Source organism: Crocuta crocuta, unplaced genomic scaffold (genome assembly GCF_008692635.1).
Source record: "Crocuta crocuta isolate KB4526 unplaced genomic scaffold, BGI_CrCroc_1.0 scaffold299, whole genome shotgun sequence".
Lineage (NCBI taxonomy): Eukaryota > Metazoa > Chordata > Mammalia > Carnivora > Hyaenidae > Crocuta > Crocuta crocuta.
The window spans coordinates 858,753-873,409 of record NW_027532747.1 but is presented as its reverse complement, the minus strand read 5'-3'; the positions used below and the strand labels follow the sequence as shown (position 1 = coordinate 873,409).

General features: G+C 59.3%; 1 protein-coding gene across 2 annotated transcripts in view; it reads right to left on the bottom strand.

Moving 5' to 3' along the window:
* The window catches only part of CHCHD6 (coiled-coil-helix-coiled-coil-helix domain containing 6), a 221,492-nt gene that overhangs the window by 37,258 nt on the left and 169,577 nt on the right, over positions 1 to 14,657 (bottom strand). The window lies entirely within an intron of this gene.

The following is a 14,657-nucleotide window of genomic DNA, read 5'->3' as shown; positions in this document are numbered from 1 at the left end:
GTGGCCTCTGCTGTCTGGAGGTGAAGGTACTTGCCCGCAGCTGCACAGCAAGCAGGTGTGCCCGGGCTGGGGCCCCGGCGTCTGACGACCAGCGGGGCGCGGGCTCCACTGCCCGCCGTGGCCACCACGCTCCCTGGCCTGCTGGTTAGCCCTCCATCCTTTGAGGTTGCCCCGGAAGTGTGCCATGCAGAAGCAGGCTGGTGCAGAGGCCGGTCCGGCTGGCGGCATGACCCCGCTGAGAGGAAGACCCGGGGCCGTCACAGCACGACTCCGGGTCGGTTATTCCCATGTCTCTATGTCTCAGCGGCTCAGATCCCAGCATGCACCACTTGCTTCCAGAAGAGGCTGCCGCAAACACACTGGCCCCACTAGGCGCCACCAGCCACCACGCTCGAGCCGGAGAGCCTTGAGGCTCATAGTGAACGGACTCTTAGCCGCAGGCGGTCTGGAGGGGGACACCCCAGGAGGCCGCCCACGACAGGCTGGCGCTCACACGTCCGCAGTGAGGGTGAGGAGGCAGCACGGATGCCGTGTGAGGCCTGCCTCCCATCTGCAGGCCTGGGCCAGAGTTTCCATAGGACCCGGGTGCGAGGGCTGGTTATCCCCACTCCACAGATGGGTGAATGGAAGCTTCGGGCTTCAGGTGCCTCCCAGAGGCATGGGCTAATCCTTACCAGAAGCTCGAGAGGCAGGTAAAGGGACCCTGAAGTCACAGAGCCACGCCCCTGCGCGGGACCGTCCGACGCCGAGCCTGGCTCTCCCCCACTCCACCATGCACAGAGATAGCCTGGCCCCAGAGGAACCAGTCGCTCCTTGGACAGAATGGAAAAGACGACAGGTGCTCAGATCAGAGCCGTGCGGGGGACGCACCCTACCCCCGAGGCACCCCGTCATCCGTCTGCAGAGAAGGTAACCCTGGCAGGGCTGGAAAGCAACGCTCCTAGGAGCCTACAGGGCACTGAAGGCGGAGTTTGGGTGGGAACCCGGCCCTCACCCCCATCCTGGTACCTGTCCCTGGGAAAAGTCAANGGAACCCAGGGAAAGGAATTCTGCCTGGGGCTGCGCTGGGGTGAGCCCACTGCTGGGCTGCTAAGTGAGCCTGGGCAGGTGCTCGGCTCTGAACTAAGGAGGTGTCCGTGCCCCTCCCCGGTGGCCCCAAGGCACGGCAGACGGGGAATGTGACCGCTCAGGCACACAGTGGGCTCGGCACGTGTGTGGGCTCCCCGGCCCCGCCTCCCCGCCCGCGGGTCTGCACTGGTCCCGAGCTGCCCCATGTTTTCTTCCCGGAGCCCTGAGGTTCCAGAGATTACAACTCTGCCTCAACTGGTCTGATGTGCGGCCACCGTGGAAGGTGCTGGGGGGNGACGCGAACACAAGTCCTCTCAGGCCCTGCGTCCGGCTCCACGCAGATGCTCCTCCGCGCCGCCCTCGACAGGGAGCATCTACATTCAACGTGGACCTTCCGTTCCTGGGCCCTCACGGAAGACCACGGGGCCGCACGCCCACATTTTAATTTTCGCTTTGGCACATGCTGTGCTCTGTGGGTGAGTCACTTCCTGGTGTTAAGACGGGGCTCCCCCTCCATCACAGGGGGGCCGGGACCATGTGGGGCGGTGCCGGGCTCACAGTGCCCACCCTGTGCACTGCGGCCACTGTCACAGCACCACTGAACTTTCTGAGGCCAGCACGGGCCTCACAGAGCTCTCCACCCGCTTGGGCTGGTTCTCTGCCCCGAGAAAGCCTCCGGGCTCAGGCCTCTCCTCCTGGGTCACGTGTCAGGCCGCTGTCGTCTAGGCCCGGGGCCTGCCAGCGGCCTTTCCAAGGGAGTCCCCGCGGCCCAGACAGGCTGGCAGGAGCCTGGCACCGCTGTGCCGGCTCCGCATCTCCCTGCACACGGCCGGCCAGGGCGAGCTCAGCAAGCAGCCACGGCGTCTGCGAGCGCAGGCTGAACGTGTGGTCGGCGAGATTTGTCACAGGAAGTGCCCGCAGACCAGAAGCGGTTGTGACCACCCCGCTGCAGCTTCCTCTATCGTCTCCCAGCGTGACTCAGAGGAACCCCCCCTGGGGCACCGCCCTCCCCGCCACCTCTGCCCCGTCACCCGCCTGAGCAAGCGCTGGGACCATGTGCCACCGTGCGTCCCCTGTGCTGCCCACCTGATGCCTCGGGAAGGCTGCGCCTGCGCCCGGCATCCGCCAGGCCCCCCAAGGCTGCTGCAGTGCACCCTGTGGATGCCTGGACCCTTCCCCTGTTGAGGGGCGGCTTCGCTTGGGGGCCACCCAAGCGCACACCACCTCCCGCCAGGTGCCATAGGTTTCCAAGGCAAGCTCGCCCCCTCACGGCCTCCCGGGTTCCTGACAGCGCCGTGACCAGATCACAGCAGGCTGCTCGCCAACCGTCCCCGGTGCCATGGGGGCACCGGAACGGGCACCTGGTGGACACCATCTGCCTGACTTTTGGGAGCTGGCACCTGAATCGAGGCCTAGAAAACTCTTTTTATATCAAATGGTGTTTTTGAAAAAGGCAAAAAGCACAAAGGGTTGGGGCGCCTGGGTGGCTTAGTCGGTTAAGCGTCCGACTTTCGCTTAGGTCATGATCTCACGGTTCGTGGGTTCGAGCCCCGCGTCGGGCTCTGTGCTGACTGCCAGCTCAGAGCCTGGAGCCTGTTTCAAAGTCTGTATCTCCCTCTCTCTCTGACCCTCCCCTGTTCACGCTGTCTCTCTCTATCCTAGAAATAAATAAAAATATTAAAAAAAAAAAAGCACAAAGGGCAGGGGGGAGGAGGGCAGCGACCAGCAAGCCGCTTGGCCAGCGCGGCCCCGGCGCTCCCCATCACTCACAGCGTCCGAACGCGGTCTGCCCGTGCGCGCCCACCGCCCGCTCCTCCTTCCACCCGCCCAACGGCACCCCACGGCGGGTCCCACTATCATGGCGCCTTTACCTCTGCGCGAGAGGAGCACATCTGAGGAGTGCGTTCCACAAGTCAAACTCTTGGGCCTGAGGGTACATCCATTTTGACCGAAGTGAGTCTTACACGATGAACAGAAATGGGTCAATGATGCGGGTGGGTCGTGTAAACAAGGGAGAGGGAGGGGCACCACAGGGTGGATGCTCTACTTGGACCAGGGGGAGACAAGACAGCCCGGGACCTGGGCATCGGGGGCGGGGAGGCGTCTCCACTGCAGCCTGGGAGCCTGGACCTCAGCCCACGGGCTCTACTTTCACGTGCGGGAGAGCCAGGCGAGGTGTGTGTTTCGGAGAGAACACTGGCGGCTGTGTGGACGGGGGAGTGCGGTGCCGGCAGGGGTCTGGAGGCAGTGCTGTGCCCTGAGGAGTGGTGTCACCCTTCCCTAGGCCGCGGGGAGAGGCCCCCAGTGCGCTGCACTGGCTCCCCACAGTCAGTGAGCACCTGGAGATCGTGAGCCACTACTTCCGGATGACTTCTCCTCCGAGTTAGATTCCCGATTCTGGAATCTCTTGCCCAGCCCGATAAACAGCTGCCCCTCCCCACCTCCTCCAGCTGCTGAGAATGCACATCTAAAACCGGAAGACCTGATCTCCATTAATTCAATCTGCCATTAAAAATTAAATAACGTGAGTAAGAAGGTGTGAGTGTTATCTCTACGGGTTTCAGAAGTCACGGCGTTCCTTCAATTACTTCCCAGGCAGTTTTCATATTTCATACTGTCTGATTTCTCCAAGGGCCTGGGTTTGCGAGATCAAAAGAGAGCGTGACGGTGAGGGAGACACAGTGAGAGGGTCCAGAGGGGGACGGCGAGGAAACATGGTGAGGGCCACAGAGGCGGTCCTGCTGCCCCCGCTGAGGGGCCGTGAGGGACCAGAGCAGGGCAGGGTGTGGCGGGGGGGCGGGGGAGGGCCTGCGCTAACCCGCTAGCAGTGGAGAGAGGGGTAGTGGTCCTGGAAGAGAAGACAACAGAGGTCAATGTGATGGTTGGCAGGGGAGTGGCTCCTGGGCTTGAACCCCCCTCCCCTGGGGCCGTGTAGACATGCCTACTGTGCGCGTGGGCCTCTGCAGGGTGTCAGGGGAGAGTGCCCATGAGGCATTTCTGTCCGACAGGAAAGACTGAAGAAAGGCCCAGGGACCATCCCAGGATCAAGTAAGGCATCTGGGGCAGGTGGGATGGGTGCGGGCCCTGCGGTCAGAAGGCAGCCCCCAGAGCGGTCTGGCACGGGCCGGCACCTGCCCTCCGGCCTGCCCCCTCCGCCTCCCTTCTGTAACAGGAGAGCGGTGGCAGGGCCTCCTGCGTATGCTGGTGCGGGAGCTGGCAGGGATGCCAACGGGATAATGCCTGTAAAACGCTCAGAACACTGCCTGGCACACACTGAACGCTCAATAAATATTTTGAGAACTTAACAGCCAAACGCGTATGAACCAGCAAAGACAGCTGGATGAGAGATCTGGAAATAGTGAAAGAGTGAGGGCGTGGCGTCCATGAACGGAGGGGTTTTTGCCTGTTTTGCTCGCTAATCTATCCCCCAGGGCCTCGAACCATGCCTGGTACCTGGTAAGCCCTCAATAAAGATTTGGTGCATAAACAGAGGGAGAGGTCGGTACTGCTGGAGAAGAAGTAAAAACACAAGCGGGATGTGGTCGTTTGTTGGTCGATCGAAAAAGTCTGCCAAGCTGGGCTCTGTGCCAGGCGCCCTGCGGGCACCAAGGAGAGCCCCCACACCATCCGATGGGGACCCATCACCCACAGATTCACCAGGAGCACTCAGGCCAGGCGCTGTAGCAGGGACTCCCAGATAGGCCGGCCCCTTCTTGCCCAGAGCAGTGCTTCAAGAGCGTCCAGTCTTCTGCCACAAGAGGACACGGGGCTCAGAAAGGCAAAGGATCCCACACTGGGGGCCAGAACTTCAAGGGAAAGAGGCAGGNCCCCCCTGGAAGAAATTTAACAAGCCAAAGGCCATACATGCAGGATTCAAAGCCAATGTGTGGTTACAGGTAGAACAATGAGAAGCCTAGGGTCCTGGCTGCCCAGAGCAGGGGAAGATGGCCAGCAAAATCCGTGCAGGCTGTGGAAGGGCCCAGAGCTGAAGGCTCAGAACAATCCCAGACGCTGAGAGGACTCGGAGCGAGGACGGGAGAGCCCCATCGTGAGGCGCTGTCGAAGTGGCGGAGAGCCGGTCACTGGGGAGACGCGGAAATCACCCGCCTAATTACCAACCTTCTCGATGCTCACAGGAACGCTACATTTTAAGGGGAGTGAAAAAACTTAATGTATTCAGCATCTGAAGAATCTCTGACTTGAAAAGAATAAAAACCACAAAGACGAAATGCATGTGAATCTTCTGTAAAGAGTCCAAAGAGTCAACACAAAAATTTCTAAATCTCAGGATGTGTGATCAGCAACAAAACTGGTAAAGGAACGGAAATTCAGTTTTGTTCTGTGGCTAAACAGCTGGTTCTGGGCAATTTATGAAGTCACACGACGACACCCTTGTCCCCCTCCCTCCTCCTGGGTGCATGTGGAGAAAGGACCCCTCTTTCCAGACCTGCTCTGGCACCTACCCTGGACGGGGGTCCACAGACGACAGTCTTTCCCTCCGCTGCTCGCGCTCAGCAATGTCCATCTGGGCTCTCTCAGTGCTGGAGCGGCTCCCTTCCACGGTCTCCTCACTCCTAGGCCCACCATCTGTCACTGCCACCTACGGTCAGGCCACACCCAAGGCCTCCCGCCCCCAGGACGGCCCTAACTGGGATACTCCTGCACCCCCAGACAGCCCCACCTGGGACCCCCACCCCATATCCCAGGACAGCCCCACCTGGGACCCCCACCCCCCCATGCCCCAGGACAGCTCTGCCTGGGATCTTCCGTCCAACCTCCAGAAGAGCCACAAACCTAGAGCTCGAACCGCAGCTGAGCTTTCCACACAACTCGTAATTCTCCGTAACAGCTGTCCCGACCTTATCTCGAATTGCTGACTGAATTCCTTACCTTGAATCCTACTGTGGGCAAGCGACTGTGTCTCAACTTCAGAGGCCCGAGAAGCTGCTGCCAGGCACCAACTGGCACACTCCCCTAGTGGCAAGCACGCCTCTGGCCATGCCCATGACCCTTCACCCCCAGAGTAGAGCCCACCATCCCGCCGGGCTCCCGGGCTCCAGGGTCCACGGTGGCGTGGGAAGACGGTGCCCTCTCCCTGTGCCTGTTCCCTCCGGGTCCCATGGGGAGAATGCAGACCCATCTTTCAGGGGTGCCCTGAGGGTGCGGTGAACAATGGGTACGAGGCCACCCAGGGTGTCAGGGCTCGTTTGTTTCCTCCATTCATCCCAGCAGTATTTACTGCGTGCCTACTGTTCACCATGCCTGCCGTGCAGTCAGAGGCACAGCAGCAAACGGGACGTGAAAGCCTTGCCTTCACAGAGCTAACAATCTGGAAACGGAAGAACAAGAAAACAACTCAGAAGTGCCATCGAGAGACACAGCAGGTTAAGGGGATGAGGAGCAACGAGATGGGGTGGGGGCTACTTGGAAGAGGTGGACCCGGGCCTCTCAGCCGGGTGGCTTGGGGTGGACGTGAGCAGCGAAAACAGGATTCCGGGATTCCGGGGAAGGACCGACGGCAGAAATGCCCTTGACGGGTTCTTGGGCAACGAGGGGCGCGCGGCTGGAAGACGTTCAAGACGAGAACAGATGCAGAGAAAAGGCAGGCGGGCTGGCAGGAAGCCACTGGAGGGTCTGATCAGGGGCTGATACGATCTGATTTCCACTCTGGAAGGATCACCGGCTGCTGTGTTACAAAGAGGCTACTGGGAAGAGAGAGTGGAAGCGGCCAGGCCACCTGGAGGCCCCTGCAGTGACCCCAGTGGATCATTTCCCGAGGGTGTGACAGACCGCGACCCCACATCGGTGCTGGAGGACCAGCCTCGCCCCTCAGGGTCGGCTCCGCAGAGCCGGGAACCTTCCAGAGACAACCTGCGGAGGGGCCCTGGAGGCCGTGGGGACAGGAGTAAGGGGCTCAGGACAGCAGCCAGGCTCATCTAAGCCCGGAGTCCCGCAGCTTGGCCGCAGAGCCCGTTCCTGAGCCTCAGCTGGCGCCCGCACTCCCCTCGGCCCCGGCTTCCGTCAGCGATACGACCCCAGGCTCACGTCCTCTCTCCTTCTGCCTGGCAGTCTGCGTCCCGGGCTCTCCTCCTCCTCGAACCTCCTCTCGCATTCCCTCGTTCCGTCCGCCCCCCACACCTCCCGCACTGCCCGCCACCCCTGCCCGCCCAGCGCCTGGAATGGGGACCCGCCAAGGGTCGCTGCTTCCACCCTCCCGGGGTCCTCAGATCGAGTGGCAACCAGATGCGGTACCTCTGCCTCCTCGGGCCTCTCGGGGCCCTTCCTTTCCCCCCACCGTCACTGCTTCCGTGTGTCCCTATTACCCGAGGAGGGCGTGCGGCACGCGCACACCACACCGGCCCCCCTTCCAGCTCACTCCCATGCCGCCGTGGGAGCAGTCAGTCACTACGCCCCCCACTGTCTGCACAATGGCCTCTGACCCTCCCTAATGAATGACCTTGGCACGGCCCCCGGTGGGCTCTGCCCTTCGTCGGCAAGGACTCCCCATCTTCCAAGCCTCCGTCGTGTTCTCTGTGTTCTTTCTTCTGCCGATTCCTCCCTGCCCACCTGAGAAAGTCTGATTCGGGCTCTGAGACCCCACAACGTGCCCTCCGCTGGCCGATGTCATTCCTCTCCCACCTCCCGGGCCACACTGATGTTTCCCTTCTCGGCGCTCTGTCCCACGCGCTGCGGCGGCGTTTCCCACAGTGCACTGCAGTCCTCCGCTGACATGCCTGCGTCCCCAACTTGGACAGGGACCCAGAGAAGCCTGCGGTCAGCTTTTGGACTTCACTGATCCGCACTTCGAGAATGAACAAGGGTCTTGTCATTCCTCTTGCTCTGGGCCTCGCCGATCCCCAAACTCTGTCTTCCCGATCCCCTCTGGCCTGAGGCGGCCAATGACCTTCTCCCTGGCGGCCGCCAGGCCTGGCCCAGCCCCCTGGGATCTGCTCTCATCACAGCCCTGAAGCCACGCCCTGTCGTGTCGCTCCCCACCTGTGCCCCTCCCCTCCTCCGCCACGGACATCCATCCTGCCCTTCCAGGCACCCCTCGTTCCCTGGACATCTCCATGGCGTCTCGCCTGACGCACGGGGTTGGCTGCTATCTGAGCCTTGCAAAAGTGTGAACTGCTAATTAAGGTGTTGTGACAGGGGCTGTGTAGGTGAGACCCTCCTGGAAGTATCTGCATTTGTGAAAAGTCAGAGGGAAAGGATCCCTGTCACTTTCTGCTCTGCCATAAGAAGAGCCTAAGGCTCGGAGCTGGGTTTCGGGGCCATGCCTCTTCCCCTCCTGGCATTTTAGTCGTTTCTGGGGTAGGTGTGCGTGCATTGCTGTGTGTGTGTGACTGGGGGTGGGACTTACCAAGCTCTCCTTACAAGGGGGCGAAGAAACAGAGCCTTGGGCACCTACACATATATATGTACACGCCACACACACACACACACACACAGTAAAGCATGAGATAAACATAAAGCTGCATTAATTAGCAATAACGGCACAGGTTTTTCAGAATTTTGATTTACACTGAATACTAAACATTAGCCACCAGACCTCTGATGAGTGCTGATCTTGACCGGAGAACTTCTCTCTGTTTAAAAAAGTTTCCCTCAAAGTCTAGAGCTGCAATATTACATGGGTTTCAGGTATAGAACACGGTGACGGGACATTTGAATGGACTGTGAGATGCTCACCATGAGACTTCCAGTTACCGTGTGCCACCACACAGAGCTGTTATGACACTACTGCCCGTATTCGATATGCTGTACACTACGTCCTCATGACTTACTTCATAACTGGAAGTTTGTAGTTCGTGATGTCCTCCCCTCTCCTCTGGCATCTATCCGTTTTCTCTATTTGATAGGTCCTCTTCTCCAAGAGNGGTGGGGGGGGGGGGGGGGGGTGGCGGAGAAGACCTACCCCTCTGGAGTCCTGGGTCATTTACTGGGTGACCCAGGCTGGGAAGGACAAAGGCCGCCTGCTGCCCGGAACACACACACCAGGTGCTGTGGCCCAGGGCCCCCTCAGCTCTGTCCTCATCCCCTCTGGCCTGCGGTGGTCACAGCCCTCTCCCTGGAGGGCCTCCAGGCCTGGCCCAGCCCCCCTGGGATCCGCTCCCATCTCGATGGCAGCGACAGTCCCGAAGCCACGCCCTGTTGTGTCAAGGGCCACAGCTCCACAGGAATCTGCCACGACTGTGCAGCGCTGACGTGCTGCACGGCGCCCCACATAACAGCTGAGTGACAGGCCACAGAAAGGGCCAGTCAGAGGTGTGGGGTCAGCTCCTGTCCGAGAGTCTGCAGGGAAGACCCCACGTTAGAGTGTGTGAGGGGCCGGGAAGACTGGATTCAGGGGAGTGGGATCATTCAGGAAAAACTGCAGGCGAAAGTACAAGAAACAGTTAAAGGCAAAAAGATCAAGGCTCCGTTCAAAGCCATAAGTGGGGGCGCCTGGGTGGCTCAGTTGGGGAAGCGTCCGACTTCAGCTCAGGTCATGAGTTCGAGCCCCGCGTCGGGCTCTGTGCTGACAGCTCAGAGCCTGGAGCTGCTTCGGATTGTATCTCCCTCCCGGTCCCTGCCCGTCCCCCGCTCGTGTTCTGTCTCTCTGGTGAAAATGAATAAACATTAAAAAAAAAGGAAAGTCATACGAGAACAAGATGTTTTTTAAAATACCTTCGGTGTGCGGAGGGTTAAGCATCCAGGGCCTGGGTGGGAAAGCTTGGAACCAGGCTGAGGCCGGGCAGGAGATGTCGAAGGAGGAGGGGAAGCAAAGAGATTTACGTGGCTGCTAAATACAGACGGCATTTCACCCAGACTGAAGCCGCGTGAGGTGGACAAGGCCGGGGCCCGGCAGCGTGCCTGCGGTAAGCAGGGCTGACAAGGTAATCTAGCGCCGTAATCACTCCGTGGTGGGATGTGGAGGGAGGCAGGGCCGTCCGGCTGCCCCCGAGGAAAGCTACAGGCTCTGGATGCCATGAACTGTCACAGCGACAGAGAGCAGCAGAGGCGCGAGCTGGGGCTGTGACGCCTCTGGGGCCGGGAATCCCGCGGGGCTGCGGACGGGCCTGCTCGGGACCCAGCACGTCGCACCTGCAGGTGCGGCGCATTCGGGCCGCGGCGGCATCCGCCAGATGTTCCCGCTGCTTGTGCTGATCCCCGAGTTCCAGCCCAGAAGGAGGGCGCGGGCAGGGCTCCCGGCGGGGGACCACGCTCAGCGACGCTCAGCGTCAGGGGACTCTCGGCCCTCCGTGCCGGAGGCTGGCCCCGCTCCTGAGAGCAGCCCCGAGTGCCTCTCTGAAGACCCCCATGAGAGAGAAGCCCCCCAGGCACGTGTGGACCCCTTGCCCTCAGCTTAGCCTCCCCCTGAGGGGGGAGACTGAGGCAGCATAAGCCTCGCTCATCAGAGGACGGTTCGTGAACCCGCAGCAGCCGCGGCGCCGCCTGGCGCTGATTGGAGCGCGGGACACCTCGGGCCGGGCCCAGGCCTGCTCCCCGGGGACCTGTGTGCCTGTGAAGTGGGAGAGGCACAGGTGTGCAGGAGGTGGGCCTGTGGGCTCTGTGTCAACAGCGTTGTGTTAATTTTCTTAAAAAAAACTGAACGCCCTTGGTTGGGTCCTGCCCTCCGCAGTTGGGCACGGTCCTGGCGCGTCTCTGTGGCTTGGTAACCCCATCCCGGGGCCCCTGAACTCTTCTCACTGGGCTCTGAAGGCAGCCACAGCGGGGCCCGTGGCTTGGCGCTCACACCCGGGCCAGCCGTCCTCAACCCCCGCAGCGCATCACAATCGCCGCAGCCTTTCCAAGCGTAAGGCCCCCACCCAGAGAGTCCGGTGACTGGTCCCGGGGACACCGAGGCATCAGCGTTTCCAAGACGCTCTCCCTAGGGAGTTGTCAAGGGAGACCTGAGATGGAAACGCGTGGCGCAACCCTGGCTGTGCTGCCCCCCTCCCGTGCCTTCAGCCTCCCTGCGCCTCGGTCTCCCCAGCTCCCAAATGAAGACAGGAGCTGCCTGGCAGGTGGGCGCCTCGCTCAAAGGGCCGCCGTGAGGACTACGGGGAGTGCAGGGGAGGACTTGGTACAAGACGCAGTAAGTGCCGGTGCTTCCAGAAGACACTGACCCTCCAGTTATGGTGCCACGAAGCCTCCTCTGACCGGCACCCCACCCCCCTCACGTGGCATGTTCCAAACGTCCCCCGGACCTGTGGGCACTCTTTGGAAAGGGCCTCGGCGGATCAATGTTGCGGAACGCAAGTCCAAGGTGGGTCTGACCGGGAAGGCGACGGCCTCTTCTCTCAGGCGAGGACACCTGCCTGAGCACAGTCTTAACCTGCGTCAGCTTTCGGGAGGATCCCATTCGCGTCAATTCTTGTTGGTGGCCTCTGTGGCATTCGCTCTTTCTCTCCCTCCCCCAGGCTCCCCGTCTCCCTTGTGGAACGCATATGGGGTCAGGGAAGCGGACCACAGCCTCGGGCCTGGGGGTGGCAGGGGGTGACCGGGGTCAGGGCAACCGATGCATGCCAGGGGCCCGGCCGCAGGGCTGGGGAGTGACCTAAGCTGGTCCCGTCAGAACGAGTTGTAACTTGCGGGGAGGCTGGGAATGCTGAGCTCGGGCTGGTCCGAGGAGGGCGGACCCAGGGGAGCCGGGGAGAAATGGGCAGAGTCTGTGGGCGCTGCACCACCCCGGGTCTCTCATTTCCTTATGGGCTGAGCTACGTAGAGTCTGTCTGGCTTTTTGTTTCTGGAAGCTGAACGTACCACTCTGCCGGTGCTGGGCTGTATCAGCACCCACTCGGAGCCAAGTGCTGGGCCGGAGAACTCACAATCTCTCATCTGTCGAGGTCACAGAGGTGCCAGGCACAAAGCGTACGGAATTAGAATCGGATCGTCCTGACTGCACATCACACAGAGCTCACCGTCAACAAAACTCCCGGCTCTTCGCCATACGTGTTGCTAGAAATACTTGTGCAATAAGTTTTCTGGAGCCAAGTGAAAAAAAGCCCACCATTCGTTCTCGCCAAATTGCAATGTAAAAATTTACCCAATAATCGATCTAGTGAATGCAGTCTGGGGAGATCCTCAGACATTGATTTATCATGTTGGTCAGGACACTGTTGGCTGAAGATCCTGGAAAATTAGACTCGAACTGGTGTGGACGCTAATGGGAACTGCTGGCTCACTTTAACCGCGGTCCAGTGGTGCTTTAGGTGAAAATCAAGTGGCTGAACAAGGTCACCAAAAACTTGCTTACTGCCACCTCCCCATTCTGCCTTCTTTACGTTGGTTTCGTCCTAAGCCCGGTTCTCCTCATGGTTACAAGGTGGCTGCCAGCAAGCAGCTTCTAGGGGCCCCACTCCCCCTTGCTGACACAGAGCAGGAAAACAGAGCATGTAGCCTGCGACACAAGGACACTCTCACTAACAGGAAAAGTGAAGAGAAGGAAAAGGAAAAGACACCGTGCTCTCTGAAGCCCACAGAATCCTCTTTCTCCGAGGTCCCCAAACGTCTCTTCTGTCTTTCGGACCTATACCGAGTCACGGATCTGAACCAACTGCGAAGGCCAGGGCGGTGAGATGTGAAGATCAACATAAGTCAATCAGGGAATACGTGAGACTTGACACTGGGCTCCCCTCATTCAGAAACGCACAGGCTGTATCACCAGGAAAGGAAGACAAAAATGGAAATCCAGACACCGTCACCAAAGGGAAGGAAAAGTAGATTTTGGGCAGCTCTAAAGAGCAAATGTTTTTGACTGTCATTCAACACACTCACTATTCATCGAGCTTTGGGTATTTTGCAAATCTGATGAGTAGGCGTTCTATGTCTTTAAATCGCTAATAAAAATGTTGACGGAGGCAGGAATGAGGAGAACTCTCAGGGCCCATGTTGATCTATTTCATAGCATCTTTCCACTATGGTAATTTAACCTGTCACAAAGCAACCTGATCATCTTACCATGTAGCCACCAGACCCAAACAGCATCATCACCCTCACCAGACATTGCCCGGAAGCACAGTTACAGAATATCCGAGCCACTTCTGTAACCTAATACTTCAGATGTCCCTGAAGGAAACAGTGTGAGCCTGAGTGCTGGCGATGCTCGAAACCCTGTCCGCACATTAGCCGTCCGCTGGTCCCAAATGCCTGAGGTCCTCCACACATATGCACCCGCTGCACTACTTCCTGGGGTTCTGACATCCTTGAGGGGAAGTTCACATAACAGAAAACTAACGTTTTTCCTTTTTTTCTTTTCAGCTTATTAATTTATTTTGAGAGAGACAGAGACAGTGTGAGCAGGAGAGGGACAGAGAGAGAGAGAATCCCAAGCAGGCTCCATGTTCAGAACAGAGCCCGACACGGGGCTCGATCTTGAGAACCGTGAGGTCGTGACCTGCACCGAAATCAGGAGTGAGGCGCTTAACTGCCCGAGCCACCCAGGTGCCCTGAAAAGTAACTATTTTCAAGCGACCATTTCGGTGGCATTCAATACAATCACAATATTGCATAACCATCATCTCTAGGGACATGCATATACATATACTCGAGTCCCTGTTTTCAGTGCTTTGGGGTATATACCTAGGAGCAGAACTGGATCACACGGCAATTCTCTGTTTAAATTCTTGAGGAATTGCCAACTTGTTCTCCACAGAGGCTGAACTGGTTTGCATTTCTGCCAACAATGTACAAAGGTTCCAATTTCTCCACGTCATCACACTTATTATCCTCTTTAGAAAAAGAAACATTAGAGCCATCCTAGTGGGTGTGAGGTGGTACCTCGTTGCCTCAATTTGCATCTCCTAATGCAATGGCACTGAACATCTTTTCAGGTGCCTGTTGGCCATCTGTGACTTCTGTGCCTGTACTTAGTCGGGCTGCGTGTCTTTCTGTCGTTGAGTTCTACGTTTCCCCAATATTCCAGTGAGAACTTTCAGAAGACCAGCTCCTCACTCCCTCACACCCCGAGGGTCACCATTTCTGCGGTCCTGCCTTGGAAACAACAGCAAATGCCTCCTTCCTTTCCGCGTCCTTCCCACGTGCCCTATTTCGGGCCCTCCGCGTCTCTTCCTACGGCAATCACAGCCCTGCATCCCTTCTCCTCGACTCCGAGTCTCTCCCACTTCCCTCCTTGATTCGACTGCAGCCATTTCATCAGTTACTCCTTTGCCGACAAGGCTCCCCGGCTCTCGGCGCTCCCGGCGAGTCTCTCCACTCCGTCGGCAGCCGCTCTGCTCCACGGAACATCCATGAAGCTCAGTATCGCTCCCTCGGCCGTGCGGTGGGTGGGCCCCCGCCTGGACAAGAGTCCCCTCTGCCCCCCGGGGCTTTCCCTCACTCTCCCTATCAGAGCTGATCCCCACCCGCCAGTCCACGAGAGCCGACCCTCTGCGGGTCCGGAACGCTGCGAACGGTGCCGCACGCCTGACGCCTTCCTGGAGACGCTGCGCCCCGGGGGGCCTCAGGATGGCTGCCAACTGGCATGAGGGGGGCCCGGCCCGGGAGTGGAGTGTGGCCTGGGCCACCCGGAGAAGGCGGGCTACTGGAGTGACGAGGGGAATGGGCAGAACGGAGCAGGAAAACAGCAGAGACGAGTCCCACAA